This window comes from Drosophila bipectinata, chromosome 2R, assembly GCF_030179905.1.
Source record: "Drosophila bipectinata strain 14024-0381.07 chromosome 2R, DbipHiC1v2, whole genome shotgun sequence".
Lineage (NCBI taxonomy): Eukaryota > Metazoa > Arthropoda > Insecta > Diptera > Drosophilidae > Drosophila > Drosophila bipectinata.
Genome location: NC_091737.1, coordinates 3,752,158 through 3,771,306, shown reverse-complemented (window position 1 = coordinate 3,771,306; position 19,149 = coordinate 3,752,158). Strand labels below are relative to the sequence as shown.

At 38.6% G+C, this 19,149-nt stretch overlaps 1 protein-coding gene across 6 annotated transcripts in view; it reads right to left on the bottom strand.

Moving 5' to 3' along the window:
- The window catches only part of LOC108133500 (serine/threonine-protein kinase haspin homolog), a 217,106-nt gene that overhangs the window by 67,122 nt on the left and 130,835 nt on the right, over nt 1–19,149 (bottom strand). The gene's annotated exons all lie outside the window — the stretch shown is intronic.

Genomic DNA, 19,149 nt, shown 5'->3' with positions numbered 1-19,149 from the left:
AGTTTCGTCATCGGAAGCAGCGACAAGAGGAGCAGTTCAAATAATACATGATGGACCTTCAGTTCCTAATGAAGCCACTTGGAAAAACCACGAAAGAGGTGATCGAAAGGATGGTGGCGGAAATATCAAGCAAAAGTCTACCCGGCAAAAACGCGATAAAAAAATGTTTCAAGTGTTTTTGGCCTATGATTGGCACCAGTTTATCGTTTTTTTAAACCTGATTCCGCCTTCTTTATCAGAGAAAATTCATAATGCAGAATGTTAGAAAACTACTCTCGACGCTGCCTGACTAAATTCACTCAGGACTTGAAGCCGATTTATAACTTTTTAAGCTGCCTGACTTAGTTCACCCAGGACTCGAAGCCGTTTTATAACTTTTTAACCCGTAAACATAAACATGTATGTATCTTTTCCTCCGCAGCTTACGTTGGGAACCTTATCGGCAAATACCGATCAGGCAATCTTTAGGCCCTGTTTTTTTCAAACAATGTATTCCTATTCCACCATTCCGGATCAGCCGGTTATTTTGCCCATCTTTTTTTTTTTAAGTTATTTGTTATCAAAATTTCTGAAGGCTTAACCCACATATTTATTGCCTGGCCCCGATGGATTACCAGGCTGTGTGTTTGAACTACACATCGGCAGTACATACATAACTAAAATATCGAGCTGATTATTTGAAGGGAATTGTGAGGATTGAACGCATTTTTCGGATGTGTTAATCGAATCCATCAGCAGTAATCAGAGGTTCACCGACCGTCAATGACTTCATTACCTGAAATCATTTTTGAACGGAGAAGTTCTCGCTTTGGTCAAAAATATATATTCTCATGACGAATGAGAACTACAGTGAAGCCTGGGACTGGTTGAAAAGTCGGTAAAACTTCATGGTATTTCCCAGCGCCACAGGTGGAAACATCAGGACTCTACGCAACCTAGCGGATGGTGCTGATGAGGTGATTCGAGGACATCGAACACTGGATTGCGAGGATAAAGATTCCTGGCTAAATTTTATATTGGCATCCAAATTGGACATCGATTTGCGCCAAGATTGGAACGAGTGCACGACCGAGTTCGGCGAGACCAGTGCTACAATCGCACCATTCTTGGAATTTTTTGCTGCTCGCTGTGAAATTTTAGATGCTTCTCAACACTCCAGAGTCCCGAAAGTTAGACGATCAGCTGCTATGTTGCACGCAAGTGCAGAATCGCAATTAAGCCCATGAAATGTACTGATGCGCTCAATGTGTGGGATGAATCCTAGAACCCGTCGTTCTTTCATCATGAATATCGACCTAGGGGGTAGGACTACCACGTGCCGAATGTTACTGGACACGGTATCTACCATTACTTTGGTATCGGAAACTTTCTTTCACGACTCAGCGTGCGCCGTACGCATGCTCGAATCTTTGCGCTGGTGTTACCCGTTGACGCGCTCAGTTTAAACTTCAATCTTTGCATTCCAAGCACACCATAAACTTGGAAACTGAATATGACGACCTCGTTGCCGGCTCACTCTATCGACACATCTTCTTTTTCATGGACTGTCCATGGGCAATTAATAGATTTCGATTGGGTCATTACACCTGTGAAGACATCCATACCGCCACCACGGAACACGCGGATCTAAACAATCTTGTTTGACTTTTCATGTGGATGGATCAGATTCACCCTAATAAGGAATTCATAGACGCTAGTGACCTAACAAAGGTTCACATCAAAGCTGCAGACACACGTTTCCAGGAGGGGAAATATATAATAGAATCCCATTTGGTAATTTGCCCACTTTCCAGAACTCAAGAAGCCGTATTTATTATTTTGGGATGAATACCTCTATTGTGGTCATATGGAGCAGCTAGCAGCCATCCAGATAAACGATACTGGATTCTTTGTGCCGCATCATGCTGTCTTGAAACTCAATATCAGTCAGACAGTCTGACAACTAATTTTTAAGTTGTGTTTAAAACGATTGTTATAAGGTTATTGGGATCGTTATAGGGGATGAGTTCTATGAGCTGGAAACCATCGATCTAATTAAATAAGTAAATGTTTATAAAGCGATTTGGAATTTTTGGGACAAAAAACATTTTGATGCCAAATATTCTTCGTAAGAAGGAGATTATTTAGAAATTCTGTTTTTTTTTTGGTTTTTTAACGATTGTCTGCACATGGACAACCTGTTCAGCGTCATCTTACTGGAGTGTGTTTGCGATTTATTTATTGTGGATATATTTTTTTGCACGAGCATTCAGAAGATATTCCGATTCGTCACTTTAGGCACCCTCGGCATTCCTCGCCGTTCGAGTAGATGACATTCCGACTGAAGGCATTGAGGATTGAGGATTTTGTGGCATTAAAAGAAGACTAGATTATCTCTTAGACAAGACGGAATTTAAGCTATGGAAGTGGAGCCCAAGCTGTAAGTCCTTTTTAGAAGCCTTCCCAGAAGTCGACCGATGTTATGATCCCAACCAACTCAACAACAACTCAACCAACCCAACTACAGTCAAAATCATTGGAACCCTTGCTAGGATAAAATTTTCGTCAGGTGATTTCGACCGGAAAACAGGACTTTCCAAGCAAATGAGAGTTCAACCATGATATCAGTCCTTTCACGGAATTATCATCCTCTCGTACTGATAACTTCATCCAGTTCCCTGCTAATGGTACTATTTCAGGAGAGCTGGATTGCCGCGTTTCACTGGTTTCTATGGTGTACATTGAACGATGGCAAACCATAATAGTTTAGTAAAAAATGTGATCAAACTGCCGTGTTCCTCGAAACATTGCCTTACTTGGTCAGCTGATTCATTGTATTCTCAGATGTCTGAACCAACACACACGATGCCGTTATCTGAAGCCGTGTTTCTAGCAGTGACAGTTTTTGCTCCACCTTGATTACTGCCAAAACACGAGTGGCAATTAGGTATATTTGTTATAAAATCACCAATAGGATTTGATACTGTTGGATTCAAGAAATGCAGCAGAATTAAGGATATAAGGATTTCCAGATCGTCCTGCATGGGATCTCTTAACATTCCAGACGCTGGAACAACTACCTCTGCAATCGAACTGCGGAAATCGTGAGCACAACACCTGGATTCTCGTTCGTTCGGAAGACAATCCTGCTGTCTGTGCCTTTCAAGGGCTCCCCCCTTCCAAGTTCAGCTCTTGATGCATCTGGTGGAACGAATCTCCCTGGTTGGCCAATCCATTGGGTTTTAAAAAATGAATCACCGGGGAACGCCTAAAACTCTATAACCTTGCTGATCAATAAGATTTCATTGTGGATCCACCATGTCCGAATAGAAATAGTTTTGCTATTAATTTATTACTTACATCAGAGGCAGGAAACCACCAAGACAATTTCTTACACCAAAGGCTCTGGAGGAAAAAGATTTCGCCTTCATCGTCACATTCAGAAAAATAAGATCTCAAGGAATCGAGAGCAGATCGAGAAGAGTGGCCAGTGGAAGAAGTAGTTATGCGGTTTCGTGGTCGAATTGGTCGAACCGCCGTTAGCTACATCAAGCATTCTATTTTGACCACAAATAAATAACCTTTAGCGGGTCACTAGCTTGAAATGGATAAGCACGATTCTGTGTCAAATTCCTCCACGGAATTCAGCTGCTGTCTAGACAATGCATCAGCTACAAAATCTTTGCCAGGTTTATAAAAAAAAGCTTCGATCACATTTCTTCAGTATGCGCTTGCCATCGTCCTTGCCCGCGTATATAAGTGAAAATAGTGAAACAGACCCGGATATATGTTGTCCAGTGATATGAGAATGACGTTCTCAGAGGTTAGTATATTACGATATTGGTAGAAAACTTGTTGCTAAGCTTTTGTAAATTCCACTGGAATGGTTTCTGGTTTTTATCTGCTGACGCTTCTATTTTTTCCTTTCAATATATTTTTTTTAATACTGGAAAAGGAACTTGCTATTGAGGCATAATCTTCAATAAAGTACCTGTAATAGATTGCTAGGTCTAGGAACGACCGCACCTTAAAGACATTAGACGCATTAGGTTCTGGAAAATCCTTCATCGCCTTGACTTTTCCTGGATCCTATAAACCATAGAAACTTTATATTAAAAAGCTCAAGGTTATGTTCACATCGTATAGGTTTTTAAATTCCGAATCTAAGTGCTTAATATGATATGTCGCGTCTTCCTCGTATATTTGAGTCGTCTTTTTAAACGGCTACGGTTTTTTTGTCTTGTTTTTAGGCTGTTTTAGTCTTCAAGAATTTTTTTCCACGGACTAGTGGTAGTTTATTTATTTCTTTCGCGTTCTTTTAGAATTTTTGAAATGGCTTGTGCATCAATTAGAGCATCAGCTAGCATTCCTGTATTCATCATAAAGCTTAGAGGGTCAGACGACCGAGGGGCGCTCGAAAAACGGATAATTAGTGTATATTAAGCTATTTGTAATTTATAAAGCTAGCAGGAGTTAGTAAGGAAATTTAAAATACTGCATTTTATATTTGAAGGACAGGAAAAAGATGTAATAGAGTAGAGACCATTGTAGTATAAACATAAGACCCTATTAGTTGTAGTAAGCCATTGTAGTTCGACATATGCAAAGCATTATTAGGAATGTTAAAATTTAAGCGTGTTAGTAGATGCTGGATATCTACATCCCCATTAATTAGGTTATGCAGAAAAATTACACCGATCATTGTCCTACGATTTGTTAAGCTAGGTAAGTTTATAAGTAAGAGTCTACTACTTTAAAATGGAAGGTGAAGAATTGCATCCCTGTTTAGACTTCTAAGTGAAAAAGTTAAAAAATTCTTTTGTACGGATTCTAAGCGGTTCTGATGTACTCCATATTGGGGACTTCAGACGCATAAACCGTACTCCTGTGTCGGACGGACCAAAGAAATGAATAAGGTTTTGGGTTTGTACGGGTCATTAAATTCTTTTGACCACTTTTTAATAAAACCAAGGACACCTTTAGCCTTATTAACCATTAAACAAATATGGTCGGAAAATTTAAGTTTGATGTCTAACAGAACCCCAAGATCATTAACCTGAGTTGATTTCTCTAAGGCAATCCCATACAGGGTATATGTAGCCTGCAGAAGGCAAGAAAGATAAAAAGACGTAAGCTTGCATTTTGATCGATTAAGTAGTAAATCATTAGCTAAACCCACCATTTTTGAAAGTTTTCAAGATTGTACTGAAGACAAAGCTTTACATCATCTGCATACATAAGAACTAGAGAGTTCGTTAAAGCAGAGGGCAAGTCATTTATAAAAAGAGTAAATAAAAACGGGCCAAGATGACTTCCTTGAGGGACGCCAGATGTAGCACGGACCAGACGGGAATGTATGTTTTTAAATAAGACTCTTTGTGTCCTTCCATCAAGGTAGCTGGAGATCCACATTAATAGGTCTGTAGAAAATCCCAGCATATTCAGTTTACTCAACAAGAGTGAGTGATTGACTGAATCAAATGCTTTGCTAAAGTCTGTGTAAATAACATCTGTTTGACATCCCTTTCGAAAGCCGTCTATGACAAAGGATGTCAACTCCAGTAAATTTGTGATGGTGGAGCGACGCTTAATGAAGCAATGCTGACATGGAGCGATGATCGAAAAGCAAAGGTGTAATTAAAAAGGAGTACCAGCCTGGTACTACATCGGGGCCTGGCGAATAAATGGGGTTGTCTCTTAGAAGCTTTTTTAATAAGCTTTTCTTGGAGAAAAATGGACAGAAAATAGGATTTGTTGATTGAATGTTGTATGTCCAGAATTAAAGTCCAACGTCGATAACTCACCATCTTTATCACTTATTACGCACCGCGGGCATGTTTGACATGTCCCTAGGTCAAATTAGCCATGTTAGAAATTCGTTAAGTCGGCTTTTAGACTTATGTTTTGTATGTGATGCTGATCCTAATAAGGATTTGGCGTAAAGCTGATCTGTCAATTTAGAGGGAGAATAAGTTGTTTGAAAAAATTCTACGAATAGATCGGCAATGGCCTGATCAGAGGTCGCTGATGAATTTTCAAACGTAAGCAGAGGTGGAAAAGATACATGTTTACGCTTTGTGTTTAGAAAATTATAAAACTGTTTCGGATCCTGAACAAATTCTATCCGGCACCGGCGAATATAATTCCCGTAACATTCAGCGTTATGCACGGTAAAATTAGACCGAGCTAGTAGATATCTTGAGAAATCAATACTGCCGCAGATTTTTAAAATTAATGTAAGAGCCTATTTTCAGTATTTATTAGGTTAGTGAGCCACCTTGTTAACCAAAAAGGATTTGTTGAAGCGGACGGATATTTCCATGGCACACAGGACTAAAAAAATGTATTTAAAGTACAGTGATTGTAATTGCGTAGAGCCTTTTGATAGTGGACTGTATATTTTATTGTTATTGATTGTTTCGCTGTCTAATTGGTACTAAAAAAATTGGCAATGTTGCCATAGGTGCTGCTTATTTCTAAAAGTAGTGTGTACACATTGTTTTGATCTTAGGACTAAAATATAGAGATGGCAAAACTTAATTACTAAGCGATAGTTTCCAAACACACAGTAAAATTTTTCTAAGGTGACATTAAGATCGGTGCATGCCAGAATATCGGAGCAATCATATGTATCGATAAGGCAATTAAGTTTGTGAAAATCAGCTTTACGGAAGCAGCGAATCTTGTTTGCCACGAGACATCTGATCGATACCAGGAATGGTTTCGATTGAGACCTGCAGCGTGGGGTGAAATGGATCCTCTGGGGATGAGAGGGGGAAAGCTCTGGAGAGAATATATATAATAGAGAATATATCAGAATATAATTTAGGGAGTTTAGGGTGTTAAGGAGTGGGCGAAGAAGAGGTGGAAGGTTGGTCAGTGGTTCTAATGTGGGGAAGTTTCACTCCCACTGGTTTTAAAACCGTTTTTCTTCACGGAACAAGGCTGATGTTCTTGGACGAAAATGTTCTCTGGCCAAAAACTGGGTGAACAAATCGTCTTGAACATCAGCGCACGCACACGAAGGCACAAAGAAGACGTGCGCCTTACATATTTATATTTAAATTAAACTATGTTCTCCACCTTTATATCGGCTTTTGTTTTGGCTTTGACATACGCCGATATATCAATCTCTGAAGTATCAGGGGCAAGCCGGGAAAAAAATATATGTTTCGATGGAGGAATCACCTTTAAGGGTTTTGGTGTCGCAGGTTCGAGAACTGCAGCATCAGTCGGTGCCGGTGGTCCGGACTGTGGAATACCCTTTTGGTTGTCTCTGCCGGGGGCTTCTTTCACTAGGAGCTGTGGTATCACTTAAAGGGATACCACGGAGAACATATTAGACAATTGCTTATTTTCCTTGAGAAATTTGGACAGCGAATTGTTTTCAGTTTTAGTCCTTGGGGTGGTCAGAGATATGAGCGGCTGCGTTATTGACGGCTGAGCAGGCTGAGGCGGATCAAAAACAGGATTTCTTACGCGTCCTCCAAGCGTAAGGCCGCTAAACTGAACCAGTGATCAATTCTTTATATCCATTCTTGGTCTGTCTCATTAATAACCTTATTTCGTTGTTAACCAGACCTACGGGAAATGGCATCCGAAACTGAGGCAGTGAACCCGGCACACTTGGCGTGTACGACGTTTTCACATAGCTAGCAATGGATGGTAGGCTGGGATGAGGAGAACAGACCAGTTTATAGAACAGACCAGTTTAAATTCCATATTATTAATTAACAATACAAAAATAATATATAATTAAAAAAAAAACTGTACCTTACTGTACCACTTACTACCTAACTGTACCACTGTGCCAAATAGGAAGCCGAAGCGGGAGCTTTGGAGAGTAAAAAAAAAGGCAGATATAGAGATAAGACGGGGAAGAAGCAGAGCTGAGCTATGCTTGGAATAGAATTTAAGCAAATTATTAATTCGCCTCCAAATATTCCGCAGCACACGCAAAGCGATACGGTTTAAGTTAAAACTGAAGGTTTCAACAAAATTTGATTCTCGAGCAAGTAAACAACGGCTTACCAATATTTGTCATAAACGCAGTGTGCACAAAAAAAACACGACCGTTCGCATAAGAGGATAAGAAAGAAGTGAAGTTTTGAAGTATTTGTCTGTACCCAAGTTTCCCAATAATATTTGGCATGGGGGACATTATTCTTTTAACCGCCGGGGCGGTTATTTTTTTTACTTTGCGAAAGTCACTCACTCGTCGAATATTACGGTTGCCTTTTTCATCGGTCTCTTTTTTATTTACTATAAATTTTGGTTTGAATGTTGTATGTCCAGAATTAAAGTCCAACGTCGATAACTCACCATCTTTGCCACTTATAACTTACCATGACTTCACCGCGGGCATGTTTGACATGCCCCTAGGTCAGATCAATCATGTTAGAAATTCGCTAGGTCGGCTCTTAGACTTATGTTTTGTATCTGATTCGATGGTGCTGCTCTCTCCAGAGCTTTTCCCCTTTCAACACCAGAGGAGCCATATCACCCCACGCTGGAGGTCTCTATCGAAACCACTCCTGGTATCGATCAGATGTCTCCGAGCGTGGTAAATAAGATTCGTTGTTTCCGTAAAGCTGATTTTCACAAACTTAATAGCCTTATCGATACATTTGACTGGTCTGATATTCTGGCGTGCACTGATCTTAATGTCACTTTAGAAAAATTGTATTTTACTTTAAATACAATTTTTGACTCATGTGTGCCTTGAAAATATCCGTCCGCTTCAACAAATCCTTCTTGGTTTACAAGGAGCCTCACTAATCTAAAAAATAAAAAAAAAAGCTTTTACTTAAATATAAAAAAACCTGCAGTAGTGATGATTTCTCAAGATACCTACTAGCTCGGTCGAATTTTACCGTGCATAACGCTGAATGTTGTAGGAATTATATTGACCGCTGCCGGATTCAATTTACTCAAGATCCAAAGCAGTTTTATAATTTTGTAAACACTAAGCGTAAACACGTATCTTTTTCACCTCTGCTTACGTTTGAAAATTCCTCTGCGACTTCGGATCAGGCCATTGCCGATCGGTTCGCAGAATTTTTTCAAACAACTTATTCTCCGCCTAAATTGACAGATCAGCCTTACGCATATAACATTCAAGCAGCAAATCTTATTTTCTGTCCGTTTTTTTCTGAGAACATCTTATCATCTGGTCTTTTAAGGGTAAAACCCATTTATTTGCCAGGCCCCGATGGAGTAGCAGGCTGTGTGCAAAAATACTGCGCCAGGGCTCTGTGCAAACCTCTTCTAAGACTTTTTAACTTATCTATGGAAACCTCGATTTTTCCCCTTAAGTGGAAGAAATCATTCGTAATTCTCTTACATAAAAAAGGGAAAAAGTCCGAGGCTGCCAACTACAAAGGCATCTCTAAATTGTCGGCAATTCCAAAGTTATTTGAAAAATTAAATACCCCTCACTTGCAACACCTATGCTCTTCGATCATCTCTCCCTTTCAGCATGGCTTTATTAAGCGTCGCTCCACCACCACAAATTTACTGGAGTTGACATCCTTTGTCATAGATGGCTTTTGTAAGGGATATCAAACCGATGTAATTTACACAGACTTCAGCAAAGCATTTGATTCAGTTAATCACTCACTCTTGTTGAGTAAACTGAATATGCTGGGTTTTCCTAAAAACCTCTTAACGTGGATCTCCAGCTATTTAGATGGAAAGACACAAAGCTTTGTCTTCAGTAAAAATCCATCTCTGCCCAATGCATTCTTCAGTCTGACCTTGATAATTTTCAAGAATGGTGTTTAGCTAATGATTTAATACTTTATGGATCAAAATGCAAGCATATGTCTTTTTATCGTTCTTGCCCACTGCAAGCTACGTATTCCATTAATGGGATTGCCTTAGAAAAATTAACCCAGGTTAATGATCTCGGCATCCTATTAGACCTAAAACTTAAATTTGCCGACCATATTTCCTTAATGGTTAATGGTTTATTAAAAGGTGGTCAAAAGAATTTAATGACCCCTATATAACCAAAACTATATTCATTTCTTCGGTCTGTTCTATACTGGAGTACGGTTCATGTGTCTGGAGTCTCCAATATGGAGTACATCAGGACCGCATAGAATCCGTACAAAAGAATTTCCTAACTTTTTCACTTAGAGGTCTAAACTGGGATGCAAATCTTCAGCTTCCATCTTATAATAGTAGACTCTTACTCATAAACTTACCTAGCTTAACAAATCGTAGGACAATGCTCGGTGTAGTCTTTCTGCATAACCTTATTAACGGGGATGTAGATAGCCAGCATTTACTAAAACGCTTAAAATTTAACATTCCTAATAGAAGGACTCGAAACTTTAGTCCTCTGTTCCTTAGCGGTTGTAGTTCGACATATGCACTGCATGACCCTTTTAGGGTATTATGTTCGAACTACAATGGTCTATACTCTATAACATCTCTTTCCTGTCCTTCAAATTTAAAATATAGAATTTTAAATTTCCTTACTAACTCCTCCTAGCTTAATAAATTACAAATAGCTTATTCTAACAAATATATTTTAACAAATCGTTTCTTGAGCGCCCCTCGGTCGTCTGGGCCTCTAAGCTTTATGATGAATACAGGAATGCTAGCTAATGCTCTTATTGATGCACAAGCCATTTCCAAATACAGAAACACCGGTAAAAAAAAAAAAAAAAAAAAAAACCGAATTAAATGAGTTTGAGTAAGAGATCACTTTCAAATTGTTTCAAATGCATTCTAGAATGTACGATAAAACTATGCATATTTGGCTGGGGTAGAAGTCGTAGAAGTCGAGGGTAATCCCCATTGCCAAACAAAACAAACCGATAGATTTACCTTTTTCGTATAGGCCAATTAGTCTCCTTTCCTAAGTAAGCAAACTGTTAATAATTAAAGTAAGTAATTTAAGAGAAGCCTATTTAGGTCCTCTATAATAATAATGCCTGCCTACCTTCTCCACCCACCACCCACCTGTAAGAATCAAAAAATCGTAAATAGAAGTTTTTTTAGCATCCCATTCCACCGGAATGGTACTGCTAGATATTCGAGCTGCTTTTGATTCCGTCAGGCACGACGGGCTGATTCACAAAACTTGCATTCTAAACTTTCCCCCAGAAATCATTAAGATAGTGAACACAGGCAATGTACTTTACAAGAAAACGGAAAATATCAACATTCCCAATAGAGCAATCAAGCTAGGGAATCCTTATGTCAACTGGGAACCTAGCGTCAAATTTTACATATAAGGATTTTAAAATATTTTTAATATTTATTAATGAATATTTGTCCCACAAAATTTTGCAACTAAACAAATTAAGACACAAAACACCCATGTATTTTTCTGTCGCTTGTGCAGATCATACTTGCCAAAAAAATGATCGTTGAATTAGAGCATGAGTTGGAAAAACACACATGAAAGTCTCAAGTGTTTTGGCAAATATCCGAGTGTTTTAGAAAGCAGTCGGGTGTCTACGCATTGATCGGCTGCTTTCATTGCTCTTTGAGTAAGAATATCTGTGTTGGGATCGGGGCGAGGTTGCTGCACGATTTTAGCAAACATGGATTTGATTTTTCTTTCCTTTATTTTACTCAATAACTTCGACCGTTTAACCTCGCCTCGTTAGCTTTTATCGTTAGAATTTTACATATATCGATAAGCTTAACGTCTAGCATTTTTCAAAAATAATTCTTAAGCTCCATACGCGGAATCGAAAGTGGTTTTAAAGGTGCCACCTTAGATTTCGCTATTACCAAAGAAACGACGACTCTTTCACCCGTTGCCACGCGCGAATAGCAGACTGCAGAATACGCATAGCGTCGACGAATGTATGGAGCCCAATTTGTCATGGCTACGATGTGGCTGGGTAAAAGCATCTAGGGACCTCGAAAGTCCTTTTTTCTTGCAAAATGGTTTTCCATTGGCGCCATTCTTCTAGCATTCTCCAAGGTAGCTCCTGTTCCCATTTAATCCCATCCTGATCCCATTTTTCAAATTCGTTCCAAATTCGACGACCAGTTACGGATCTCGAATCCGGAAAGTCTCTCAAATGATGGAATCGGTCGCAAAGCTTTTTTATAATGACTGTCTGTCTGGGTAATGCGAAGTTCTGAATGGTCTGGACGTTGTTCAATCAATAAACCTTATCGGAGTTTGTTTCCGAGATTTGGACGGATGCTTTTACGGATCCACTCTCGTGCTGGGTTGAGACTCGGGTCGCCGCACGCTACGCTTCTCAATTGAACTTGCTGCTGAGCTTCTTCAGTATGGATCGCGATCGATCGTGTTTGTCCTTGTCCGGGCGGCGATTCTTGTGGGAGTTAACTGCGCTCGCTTTGTTAAACGATGGCGCCACCATTAATAATGCTGCCTCTGCGATGATATAAAGCCAATCACTAAGTGCTTTGACTGCTAGAAGCACAGTCGTTGCGAACTCGCGCTGGCAGTTAACTCTATTAACGCTTCCAATCTGTCTTTGGGTGGTCCCAGTCTTCGCACCTTTTCCACTATTCTCTCTAGGATGTGTTCTGGTCTGCCGAAGAACATCTTCAAAGTGCTGATGACTTTTGTGACTTGGTTAGAAAGTAGGAGTAAATCTCTAACCAAGTCACGATTTTTCCCATTAAGCGACTTCTTCAGACGTAGCATATTTTCCACATTCGTATATCCCGCTGCTGTCGTGCTGTGTTCAAATGTGCTGATAAGTAACGGCCAGTCCTCAGGATCCCCACTAAATGTTGGGGGGTCCTTGGGTATTGCTTTCCAGGCCGCTATTAGAGTACTTGTAGGTGAATCTGTAGCTCGAAACATCCCAGCTACCGCTACGTCAGCGGCGTTCATCTGCATAAGAATTTTGTACTTTTCTTCTATGAAGCTTGTCTTAGATTGTCTTTTCTCTGCGAGCATCTTTAACAATAGATGGTTCTTGTTCATGTCCGGATTGCCTTCCCGAACATTTATTTTCTCAACTTTGCCGGCAGTATCCATTAGCGTATCGACGATGACCGCTTTGCCGTGCGTTTTAGGCCATTGCGTCTTCACGTGCTTGAGGCAGTACTGGTGATATTTACATATCGCTGTTCGGTGCTATGTGGCTGCAACCCGCAAGACAGTAATCGCAGCTCCAATCCTTGCTTTCAATGTCGTCTTCTACGCAGGCACACTTGAAATGCTACCACCATCCGCAAACGTCGCACTGTACCCTAATTTTCTGACGCTTTCTCGTTTTTGTTCCGGCTAATTCTGCACACTTCAATGTTCGTGCTTTGCGTCGTCCGGCGTGCGTGCAATATGGCATCTGCTTTTCTTCTTCTTAACTGAGTGCTTACTCGACCTAGCCTGTGGCTGCAAGGGACGCGACGCCTTACTTCTGCCTTTATCCGCAAGAGTTCTGGTTTTCCCCAAAAATGACGTGCTCAACTCAACCTAGGAAAGCGACGCCTTCACCTTCGTTATTTCAGAAATTTGTTGCCTCCAGTCTGTCACCTAGCGATCGCAGACGCCACGTTCTTCCGCCATTTTACATAAAACGATAAGCCTAACATCTAGCATATATCAAAACTAATTCTAAACATTATTCAACACTTATTCTAACTTTTTCATTTTTCAAATATAATCTTAAATCTATGACGGCGGTAACATTCCCTCCCTCCTCTATTGGACAACTATTGTTTCTACTATTGGACAACACCAATAAACGCACAAAGAACACATTATGAACAATAAACCACAATAAACAATAATAAAAATTATGAACAATAATAAAACATGAACAAAGTCTTTTTATACCCTTGCAGAGGGTATTATAATTTTGTCCAAAAGTGTGCAACGCAGTGAAGGAGACATCTCCGACCCTATAAAGTATATATATTCTTGATCAGGATCACCTCCTGAGTTGATATGAGCATGTCCGTCTGTCCGTCTGTCTGTCCGTCTGTCTGTCCGTTTCTACGCGAGTCTCTCAGTTTTGAAGCTATCGTCTTGAAACTTTGCACACACCCTTCTTTTCTTTGCACGCAGTATATAAGTCGGAACGGCCGGGATCGGCCGACTATATCCTATAGCTGCCATATAACTGATTGATCGGAAATGGTATAACTTTGGTGTTTTTAGAGTTAGAGAGTTCAAATTTGACACGAAAACTGTTTTTGGCAAAACATTACGACATGCCAAATTTCATAATTTCAGTCCGACTATATCCTATAGCTGCCATATAACTGAACGCTCGGAAATGATCCAACTTTCGTGTTTTTGAAGATAGAAAGCTGAAACTTAATACAGATTCTATTTTTGGCCAGTTGATCCTACAAAATTTCATTAGGATCGGCCGACTATATCCTATAGCTGCCATATAACTGAACGATCGGAAATGGTACTTGGTAGAAATATCAACTTTCGCATTTTTGAAGATAGAAGTTTGGGACTTTTTTTAGATTTTTTATTTTAGTTAATTAGTTTTATTATGATGTAATCATAAGGATCGGCCAACTATATCCGATGTTTGCGATATATATCCGGTTTTAACTGCAAGGGTATATCAACTTCGGCTCCGACCGAAGTTAGCTTTCCTTTCTTGTTTTAAATATGTTATATACCTTTGTCTTTTTATACCCTTGCAGAGGGTATTATAATTTTGTCCAAAAGTGTGCAACGCAGTGAAGGAGACATCTCCGACCCTATAAAGTATATATATTCTTGATCAGGATCACCTCCTGAGTTGATATGAGCATGTCCGTCTGTCCGTCTGTCCGTCTATCTGTCCGTCTGTCTGTCTGTTTCTACGCGAACTAGTCTCTCAGTTTTGAAGCTATCGTCTTGAAACTTTGCACACACCCTTCTTTCCTTTGCACGCAGTATATAAGTCGGAACGGCCCGGATCGGCCGACTATATCCTATAGCTGCCATATAACTGATTGATCGGAAATGGTATAACTTTGGTGTTTTTAAAGTTAGAGAGTTCAAATTTTACAAGAGCGCTATCTTTGGCAAACTAATACGACATGCTAAATTTCGTAAGGATCGGCCAACTATATCCTATAGCTGCCATATAACTGAACGATCGGAAATGGTATTTGGTAGAAATATCAATTCATATTTTTGAAGATAGAAGCTTGGGACATTTTTTTAGATTTTTTATTTTAGTTAATTGTTTTTAACTGCAAGGGTATATCAACTTCGATCGATTGTTTTTTATTTTTTCTTCCCATAATTTTAGTGAAATTTCCTAAACCACAAAAATTTTGGCACAAGTAAGCAAAATCTTTCTCCCGCTTTTTAGTTTTGCACTCATGCAATAAAACAGCTGACTTTAAAGGGGTGACTGATTTCTGAAATGCATGAAAACCATTTAAATTATTTGATTCATTTTAGTCAATTTTATTATTAAAATAGGTGTTACGATATAGTAAAACTGCTCCCGCGGCATCCGGCAACGCTGAAGTTGAAGAACCGGTAGTTTAAGCGGGTTTTAAATCTCTGTTAAGTCAGCCGGTAACCATGTGCCTAAGCTTTCTTTTCTAAGTACTTTGACACTTGAGGGAAGCGGACGAAAAGTGAGAACATAAAATTATGTTTCATTATGATTATGTTTGATTGATTGACATAATTGATTACTAGGAATTTAAAGTGCTAATCACTGCTTGGAGTGTTTAACAGTGGTTAACGACTGTACCACTGTTAGCCTTGAATGAATGAAGAAAACAAACAATTATCAGCATCTACGCGGGCGTCTTTACTGGGGCGGCGCTATAAACTTCGAAGACCCGCAACAATAGGTTTACTTTCTATGAAAAATTTGAATTTTCGTCATAAGTTCATAAGTTTCATAACAATTCATAACAATCATAAGTTTCAAGATATAAGTGGAACGTTTTCGTACATAAATTTTTAAATTTTTCTGGGCATACTTTATATTTACCCTTAGTTCACAGCAATTAAAATGCTATACAAATTGATCAAAATTTTCCTGTTAAAATTTAAAATTGTTGAAAACGTTTTGACATCTGAAAAAGCTCTTCCAGCGGAATTTCCATCATTACTTTTGCCGTCTAATTCATTTCATCCCATAATCTACGTTGCATACTTTTTCCCGTAACGCAGGGTTATCTTTGTCTGAGCCTGTGGATCGCCTTTTCTTTAGCTCCATTCAGTAAGACACTTTTAACACGAACTCGAAGAATCGTATCTATGCATGCAAAGGACTTATTCCATATTTATGGCTATCAGTATACATATGAAAGTTTATTGACTCATAATTTTTCAGGGGCAGAATTGGAATGAACTTGTTTATTTGCATGTACAAGTAAGCTTTTTCATTTTTTATAAGTTCAGTTGTTTTCCTAATAAATTCCATTTAAGGGGTCGGCAGAATCTTATCGATCGATTGACTTAACCAAATAATTTAATTTTTGGAATTTATTAATTTCAAGAGAGTTATTGTAGATAAAAACAGTGACTGATCTAATCCAACAGGGTTAACTGTGTGAAATTGCTGTTTTTATAGACTTTGTCCTTTTGAGTCACAAAACCCGTAGCTAAATGTGCTAAATATACTTATGACTTATACTTATACTTATATTAATACATTGTCGTTTTGTTGAATTGTTTTCAATTAAAAAGGCTAAAGCATTTTCAGGACTTATTGTTGTCATTTCTTTCTGCTTAAATTGGTTCGTCATAACAGCTTTATTTTCTCTATTCAATGCTTTTTGCAATAGGGAAAAAGTGTCGCACGTTTTCAATTTTTTGGCAAATGTAAAAGTTGCATGCATTAACAGTGGCATGAAATCTTCAGTTTTATCGACCAGATCAGATGTCAATTTTCGCTTTAACCTTGGTCCTGCATTTTTTTATGCAAAAGCCAACTGGCCCAATCAATTTTCTCAGTTTCTCAACCCCCTAGTCCACGAGTGGAGGACATCGAAAATTATGCTAGACCATCCATCATCAACAAACTTTGAAAATTCCTTGGCATCATCAATTTTTATCGAAGATTCCTGCCTCGTTCTTCAAATTACGTTTGGGCACCTCTTTTAGAAGTCCCTAAGGGGGGACATCTGATTAACAGGCGAAAAATAAGCGAATTTTCTGGAATTTTTTTTGGCCAAATGAAAAAGCCAATCGAAAATTTGTAAATGATGTTTTAATTTATTATATTAAAAGTACTAAATAAATTTTTAATAAATCAAAAACAAAATGGGGACTCTGCAGCCTTTATTCGTAGGCCCTATTTTTTTATAGGGGCTCCATGGCCGGAAAGCTAACGTCCTTCATTTTTGGTGTAAAAAAAGCAAAAAAAAAAATTTGGTTAGTTTGTATACATCAACAGCTGTCGACACACGTAGGATTTTACGATATATTGATTTTTTGCAAAATGGTGAGTGATTGAAAAAAAGTTAACATTTTCACGAAAAAAAACGTCACAAAGGACCACGTGTGTCGATAGACAAAGGCCTTTTGAATACATTGGATGGATCGTTCGGGATGCATTGGTTTCTCCACGATTACATGAGGGTTTTCCGTTCCCCAGATACGTCAGTTTTGCTTAGTAACATAGCCGCCAAGATGGAAATGCGCCTCGTCCGAGAATATTCTATTCACTCGCTGACCGGAGGCTATTCCTCTCACAAAAATAACGGCCGAAAAAGTGGCTAAAGCCTTTTGGTCACCTCTTGGATGACATCTCTGCATACGACTGCTTTTCATCCAAAATTAAAGGAAATGATCAAAAGAAGGCACAGATCGTTAAAAGCTGCAATGATATGTCACCCAAAAACTTTTTAGGCAGACCTACTTCATGTCGTTTTGTCGGGACTTCGGACATGAATAAAAGAGGATCTACAATCATTCGCTGCGGAAATTCTCTACGGATAAACGACACACTTGCCAAACGAATTTTTCGAATACATCGATACATACGTGGATCTTGCCGTTTAGAAGGCTTTTAAAACCTAATGCGGAAAATACGTCCGACTCCAACGGCTCACCACAGCAACCAAAAAATGTTTCGGGTAAAGAAATAAACGATTGCTCCTTCTAGAGCTGGAAAAAATTGGTTCTCAGTGCATCGATTATTTTCGATGTTTAAAAAAAAAACATCGATTAAATCGAAAAATACGATAGTCAATTTTTTTTATATATATTTCTTTTCATGAATTTTTATATACACATTAGGTCTTTATTTTTGTCTAATAAAGATACTATGATTAATATAAAATAATTTATATGATTCCGGTTCTTCCCCACATATCGCAAATTTCTGTAGCATCTGTAGAGCAGAGGTCGGTTCTGCTATTCGGAACTAACACTAATGCGTTAAAATCATATCAATGTTTTGGGGTGCCGACAACTGCTGTAGAGTAAGGTATTTTGAAAATCTTTTGATGGAAAACTATTCCCAATAAAATTTATTGAATAAATACTATAAATATTAAAACAATTTCTAATAAATATTATGATTAAGTTATATTTACCTTTGCTCTTTATCCATTAATATTAATTTTCCCATTTAATCTAAATAATTTTTACCTCCCTGATCAATATGTTAAACTTTAAGGTCATCTGCACCATTAAACATTTACTGCGATGCCGAATGCGATGCGTTTATGCGATGCCGAATTCACCCTTTCATTTCACGATTTCAGCCGATTCGTGTGTGCATAAACGCCATTTCGTAAATTCGGCAACACGAAAGTTGATTACGGTTTATTATTATCTATAATAAATCGAAAAATTTATTTTTATCCATTTCGTTTTGGTTTTTTTACTTTTTGTAAATTTATGACCAGACTAAAACACCTACATAATTTATACAGCTGGCATCTCTACGAAAATCAAATCACAAAATGATATGTGTCGCAAAAACAGGTCTTATTTCTATATCACGCTTTTATATCATAACTAAACTTTATTTATCTGAACTCAGCTAAATGCCTAAAGGTCGTAGGTAAAAGGGGTCATCAGAGCTGATCTCAAGGATGGTGATCATATGTAGGTTGGGAGGGCAATTCGTGACCACATACATATACACCAGTGGTTTCGCCTCGTTTAAACATTCGCGCTATGCTGATTCCTTCTTCTTGTTACATACAAAAATTCACACGTACGTATACGATATAACCTCGTATTTACAACCGTGGAAATATACATACATGTTTGAGGATATATGTACATAC